The 7,380-nt window shown below is 38.7% G+C and overlaps 1 non-coding gene across 1 annotated transcript; it reads left to right on the top strand.

Moving 5' to 3' along the window:
* The first annotated feature begins 5,947 nt into the window (after window positions 1-5,947).
* Window positions 5,948-6,054, top strand: LOC127090148 (small nucleolar RNA R71). Its single transcript, XR_007791678.1, has one exon. It is a non-coding gene; the product is annotated as a small nucleolar RNA R71 (small nucleolar RNA).
* Window positions 6,055-7,380: the final 1,326 nt, after the last annotated feature.

The raw sequence follows: 7,380 nt of genomic DNA, 5'->3' as shown, positions 1-7,380 counted from the left end.
GGCCCACAGAGCTCCGTTTAGTTTAGATTACCAGTCTTTTCTGGATATTCCGATAGTCTTTTCTAGAATCTGTTTAATCTCTCGATTCGAAACTTTGACTTGCCCACTGGTTTGTGGTTGATAAGGTGTTGCTACACGGTGTCGGACTCCATACTTCAGAAGAAGTTTTCCAAAGATATTTGATATGAAATGGGAGTCACCATCACTAACTACTAGTTTTGGCACACCGAATCTAGGAAAGATGATGTTCTTGAACAACTTAATCACTACCCGTGCGTCATTTGTCGGAGAAGCTACAACCTCGATCCATTTTGAAACATAATCGACAGTAACGAGTATGTACTTATTACCAAAAGAAGATGGGAATGGTCCCATGAATTCAATCCCCCACACATCGAAAACTCCCACTTCTAAGATTCCTGTCTGTGGCATTTCATCGCGTCTTGAGATGTTACCAGTGCATTGGCACCAGTTGCATTTTATAACCGCATTATGGACATCTTTCCATAGAGTAGGCCAAAAGAGGCCCGATTGTAGGATCTTAGTACAGGTTTTCGAAGTACTTGCGTGCCCACCATAGGGAGCGGAATGGCAATGAAAGATTATGTTGTCTATTTCATCCTCCGGAACACATCGACGGAAAATACCGTCGGTACCTCTTTTGAAAAGCAGAGGTTCATCCCAGTAATATTGTTTTAGATCATGAAAGAATTTCTTCTTTTGTTGGTAAGATAGGTCGGTGGAAGTACTCCAACAGCTAGGTAGTTGACAAAATCAGCATACCATGGCAGAGTTGCATTTGCATGAATTTCTTCCACGGATTCTTCTATTTCGGTATCATTTATTATTAGTTCAGACATGTCGCTTTTCATTTGGGCTATGATTCGTTCGTAAGGGAAATCGTCATTGATTGGAGTTTGTTCATGTTTATTCCCTTCGATTCGTGATAAGTGGTATGCTACTATGTTTTCAGTACCCTTCTTATCTTTTATCTCTAAGTCAAATTCTTGTAAGAACAGGATCCATCTTAGAAGTCTTGGTTTGGCATCTTTCTTACTTAGCAGATATCTAATAGCGGCGTGGTCAGTATAGGTAATGATTTTTGCCCCTACTAAGTAGGAACGGAATTTGTCCAAGGCGAACACAATGGCTAAAAGTTCCTTTTCAGTGGTGGCGTAGTTCATTTGGGCTGGATCTAGTGTTCTACTTGCGTAGTAGATAGCATGAAGTTTCTTATCCTTTCTTTGTCCCAGTACTGCGCCTATGGCATAATCACTCGCATCACACATGATTTCGAAAGGTAATCTCCAGTCAGGTGGTTGCATTATGGGTGCGGTGATTAAAGATGTTTTTAATTGGTTGAACACTGTTAAACATTTTTCATCAAAGATAAAATCAGCGTCTTTCATTAATAAACCCGTAAGTGGCTTGGTAATTTTCGAGAAATCTTTGATAAAACGTCGGTAGAAACCGATTTCTCGTACGGTTTTTGGAGGTTGAAGGTTCTCTATGATTTCAATCTTGGCTTTGTCTACTTCAATTATGATAACATGAAATAATATCACATTCTTGGACTCGATTTAATTAAATTATATTATTATTCACTTCAATTTATTTCATTTTATTCGATACTACTGGGTATTTTTCCTTCTATTTATCTCAGGTAGCTTATTTGAAGCATAAGTGAAAAAGGAAGAAAAGGAGGTGCAAAAAGAAATGAAGAGAAGCAATTTCACCAAAGCCCAACCCAAAAATACAAGCCATGAGCGCTGAGCCTGTGACGAGCGCCACATAAGGTGTGACGAGCGTCACGCCCTGCTGCTTTGTGTTACGAGCGTAACACATGGTGTGACAGACGTCACACCATTCTCCTATATTTTTGGCTTCAGAAACGCAACAGAGGCACGTTGAAGCCTATTATTTCGTTTGACTCTTGGAACGTGAGGATTTTACACGGGAAAGCTTTGGAAACCGTTACAAAGTGGACTAGTATAAATAGTCACTTCCTTCCAACCCTAAAGGCTCTCTCTTCTTCGTTCTTTTTTTTCTTTTCCGGCCGTGCAAGCATACTTTACAACATTACCTTTTTTACAGTTTTTACTTTATTTGCAATTTTTATTTTCTTTTCCAGTCAATCTTTCAGCACTTAATTAATTTTTCACACAATAGTTTCTACACCGGAAACTATTGTGTATCTTTTACTGGATCTAACCTTACGTTAGATCCTAGATTTTTATTCCTTCACTTTTTATTTTCCTGTCCGATTGAAGAATTCAAGAACAAATCCAACCGGTCTGTGGTGGAGTGTTCAAGATTGCCATTAATTATTCAGGTTCTTTAATTATTGTTTGAATTTATATATGCCCTGCATTATTGTTTATTTATATTGTTTGCCTGAGATGGATTTATTTAAGCATGATGATTGTTTAGATCTGTTTAGCATGTCTGGCTAATTTATTTAGGTATCGGTATGTAAAGTAAGCGGAATGAAGGAATCAAAACTAAGTTGGTTTAATTATGTTTAAAAATAAAATCACTCTCTTTATGGTCTCAATTTACAGGTTTAATACCTAGGTTTTTGTACGAGAGTAAAAGACTAAAGAAGTTAAAATCAATAGAACGAAAGTTTGAGTTTTTAACTGGACGGTGTAAATTGGACATTAATTCTAGATCAGGGCGAAAGCAATTTTTAGAGTTAATTAAATTCTAATCTTTTTCAAAAAGTATTTTTAAAAGTTAAATGTAGGACGAGAGTTAAGCATTTGAATTTAATTATATAATCTAAGTCAACAGAGCGAGAGTTTGAGACGAGGGTGTTTAAACGATTAGTATTTTCTTAAAAAGAGTTTCTATAGATTCTATTGTTTTCAAAAAGTGATTTTGGACTTAACTAATAAGTGACAACTACGTTAATTTAAAGTCATGGTCTATTCAACAGAGCGAGAGTTTGAGAGAAGACTTTTAATCAATGGTGTCCACTGAAAAGATTTATTTTAAAACCAAGAAACCAACGAAGACTTGATTCCCTAATTACGACGAACTACATATCGATATTCGCTTAATTGATATTTAACCTAGATCTTATTTTAGTTTTAACTTTTCCCCCAAACAATCAAAGTATCATCCGCCTTAGCTTTACGAAATAACCTTAGAAAACGGTATATCGATTCATAAGTCCCTGTGGGATCGATATCTTTTAAAACTACGCGATAGAACTGTGCACTTGCAGTTAGTACCCCAATCGACTCATAAAATCGCGATCAAATTCCTTTATCAGATACTACGTGACCTAACATGATTCCTTGTTGGACCATGAAATGACATTTCTCCCAGTTCAATACGAGATTCACCTTTACGCATCTTTCAAGTACCATTTCAAGGTTGGATAGACATCCTTCGAAGCTCTGCCCACAAACAGAAAAGTCGTCCATAAAGACTTCCATAATGTCGTTTATAAAATCAGCGAAGATTGCCATCATGCATCTTTGGAATGTTGCGGGAGCGTTGCATAATCCAAATGGCATTCATCGGTAAGCGAATGTACCATAAGGGCATGTGAAGGTTGTCTTTTCTTGGTCGTCAGGATGGATTGGAATTTGAAAGAATCCTGAATAACCGTCTAGATAGCAGAAGCGGGAATGCTTAGCTAATCGTTCAAGCATTTGGTCAATGAAAGGTAGAGGAAAATGATCTTTCCAAGTGGCTTTGTTTAGTTTTCTATAATCGATGCACATTCTGCTTCCGGTCACAACTCTTTGTGCTATAGATTCGCCCTTCTCATTCTTAACAACTGTAACACCCCCTTTCTTGGGTACTACATGAACGGGGCTAACCCATTGACTATCGGAGATCGAGTATATGACTCCAGCATCTAGTAACTTTTGTACTTCATCCTTGACTACCGTACTTAAGATTGGGTTGATCCTTCTCTGGTGTTCTCTAGAGGTTTTACAATCTTCCTCCAGCATAATGCGATGCATACAGATAGAAGGACTTATCCCTTTTAGGTCAACGATGTTGTATCCTAATGCAGTTGGATATTTTCTTAGGACATCTAGTAACTTTTCAGTTTCCATCTGTCCCAAGTCAGCGTTGACTATTACTGGTCTTTTAAGTTCAGTGTCTAGGAATTCGTATCTTAGGTTCTTTGGTAGTGCTTTTAATTCCAAGTCAGGTTTCTTTGGGCATGGCATGTGGTTGGGTGTAAGTGCTAAGCATTCGCTTAGACTGTCATTTTGGTATGTTTCATGCCAATTATCGTCTTCAAAGATTGGAGGGATTTGTATTTTCATTATATCAGAGTATGTGGTTTCTTGCATCTCCATCTCTCTTACGCACTCGTCTATGACATCAAGTAGATAACATGTATCATATATAGCTGGCGCTTGTAAGAATTATGTCAAGATGAATTCAAAATTTTCCTCTCCAACTTCGAATGTTAGCTTACCTCTCTTTACGTCTATTATGGCTCCGGCGGTAGCCAAAAATGGCCTTCCTAATATAATAGATGTACTGGCATCTTCTTTGATGTCCATGATTATGAAGTCTGGAATGTAAAATTGTCCTACACGTACGGGGACATTCTCTAGTATACCAACAAGATATTTGATTGAGCGGTCAGCTAATTGAACAAACATCTTGGTTGGTCTTAATTCTCCCATATTGAGCCTTTTACAGATGGTTAAGTGCATTACACTAATGTTGGCTCCTAGATCGCATAGAGCTTTGTCTATGACGCATTTTCCAATGACACAGGGTATGGAAAAACTACTTGGGTCTTTTAGTTTGGGAGGCATGTTATTATGGATTATTGCGCTACACTCAGCAGTAAGTGTAACTGTTTCGTTATCCTCAATCTTTTTCTTATTGGATAGGATCTCCTTAAGAAATTTGGCATATGAGGGCATTTGTAATGTTTAGTTGCTTCAGAAGTTCAACAAATTTCCTAAATTGCCCTGCAGTTTTAGAACTTGCAAGTCCCTGAGGATACATAATGGGTGGTTTATAAGGTGGTTGAGGCACATAAGGTTTTTCTTTCTCTTTGGCCTCTTGGGTTTTGTCTGGTTTTTGGTACATGGCAGGATTTTGGAATCTTGGATCTACGGGTCCATCTATTTCTTTTCCACTCCTCAGTATAACGGCATTTGCATGTCCTTTTGGATTAGGTTGCGTCTGTCCAGGAAATGTTCCAGCGGGAGCGGCAGTAAATGCTTGTTATTGAGCCACTTGTGAAATCTGTGTTTCTAGCATTTTGTTGTGGGTGGCTAAGGCGTCTACTTTGCTCGCTAGTTGTTTAAGTTGCTCGCTAGTATGTATATTTTGGTTCAAGAAGTCTTTGTTTGTCTGAGCTTGGGTAGCTATGAAGCTTTCCATCATTAATTCGATATTTGACTTCCTAGGCATGTTAGGAGCATTATTAGCTGGCTTTTGATATCCAGGCGGAACAGCTGGTGCTTAGCCAGGTGCATACAGGGCATTGTTATTCTTATGCGAAAATTTAGGATGGTTTTTCCAACCTGGGTTGTAGGTATTCGAATAAGGATTTCCTTGTGCATAATTCACTTGATCGGTTGGGACTCCTGCTAATATCTGACATTCTGGTGCAGTGTGTCCAGGGTTTCCACATAACTCACAGTTTGGAGTTACGGCAGCCACGGTGGCTGCGGGTGGTATGGCCAAGTTGTCTAACTTTTGAACAAGGGCATCTACCTTGGCATGGACATGGTCAAGGCTACTGATTTCGTACATTCCACTTTTTGTTTGGGACTTTTCTACTGGAGTTCTTTCACCTCCCCATTGGCAATGGTTTTGGGCCATGTTTTCAATGAGTTGATAGGCTTCGTTGTATGGCTTGTCCATAAGTGCACCGCCTGCGGCAGCGTCTACTGTCAGTCTTGTGTTATATAGAAGCCCATTGTAAAATGTGTGAATGATCACCCAGTCTTCGAGACCGTGATGTGGACATATCCTCATCATGTCTTTGTATCTCTCCCACGCGTCATAGAGAGATTCTACATCTTTTTGTCAAAATCCGTTGATTTGAGCTCTCAGCATAGCAGTTTTGCAACCAAGCCCAAGCTCTGTCTCTTAGTGAGAAAGGAAAGAGGCGTAGTGTTATCGCATCTTAAGATACACCATTCGCCTTCATAGTGTCCACGTACTGCACAAACTTGGTCAGGTGTTCGTTAGGGTCGTCCGTAGGATTTCCAGCAAATTGATGTTATTGGACGGCTGATAATAATGAGGGTTTCAGCTCAAAATCGTTTCGATTGATAACAGGGGCAACAATGCTGCTGTGAGGTTCTTGTTGGGACGGGGTAGCGTAGAACTTAAGAGGATGATTCTGTGGTCCTTCTTCAGCCATGGTTGGTTTTTCGTCTTCTTTAGCAGTAGGAAAGAAGATATCGGGAATGTCGTACCTTTATTGGTACTCTAGTATTCGGTGTCTTATATATAAGAAACGCTCTAATTCAGCGATTGGTGGTGCTAAGTTATCGCCTTGTGAGCGAGTACTTGGCATACAATCGGGGGAAATAAGGGAAAGAAGATTAGTTTTTATTTTTACCCTAGTCTATACCGTGCAACGAAAGAATCGCACTATTTGACTAAATCAGGTCCCCGGCAACGACGCCAAAAACTTGATGCGTGACGTGACTATATATAGAATATAGTCTATCGGGTACTTGACTGCAAGTGCACAGTCCAGTCGTTTTAGTTTTAAAAGATATCGAACCCACAGGGACCGATGGTCAAACTAATGCTACTGACGTTACTATGTTTAGCTAAGGGAATGATTTTTAGAAGTTTGGTTGCAGAAAATTAAATCTAAGGGAAGTTAAGTTTTAAGAAAGTATTAATAGGAGGAATCAGTATGCAACGCATTAATCGTCAGGGATTCGATAAGTCACCGGTGTATAATTTAAATACCAAATATCTTTCAGTAGAAAATACTTATTTAAAAGGCTTTATCTCACACTCTCGTGATTGCTGATTCGACCTATACCTTTAAGTCAGAATGTACGCTCTCGCTGTCCCATTTGAAGTTAAAAATACTTTTTGAAAATAGATAAGTTCTAATTGCTTTTAAAGTGCTCTCGTTGTTTTTAAAATCAATGCCTAGTTTTTACTATCCAGTTCGAGCCTCACGCTCTCGCGATTGTTGGTTCTCACCTTAGTTAATTTCCCACTCTCGTGGCAAAATCGTATTAAATAGCTTCTCACTCATGTGACAAAGTTAATTAAATTTAAATTAAAAACCACAGCCGAAAAGATTGTTTGAAATAAGAAGTTTTTCACCGATTATTATTAAATCCCGTCTAATTAAATTGTTACATACCGATACCGGTAGTTTAGCCGGACATGTTAAATAACGCAAACACA

This window comes from Lathyrus oleraceus, chromosome 5, assembly GCF_024323335.1.
Source record: "Lathyrus oleraceus cultivar Zhongwan6 chromosome 5, CAAS_Psat_ZW6_1.0, whole genome shotgun sequence".
Taxonomy (NCBI): Eukaryota; Viridiplantae; Streptophyta; class Magnoliopsida; order Fabales; family Fabaceae; genus Lathyrus; species Lathyrus oleraceus.
This window is presented reverse-complemented; position numbering and strand designations above follow the sequence as displayed.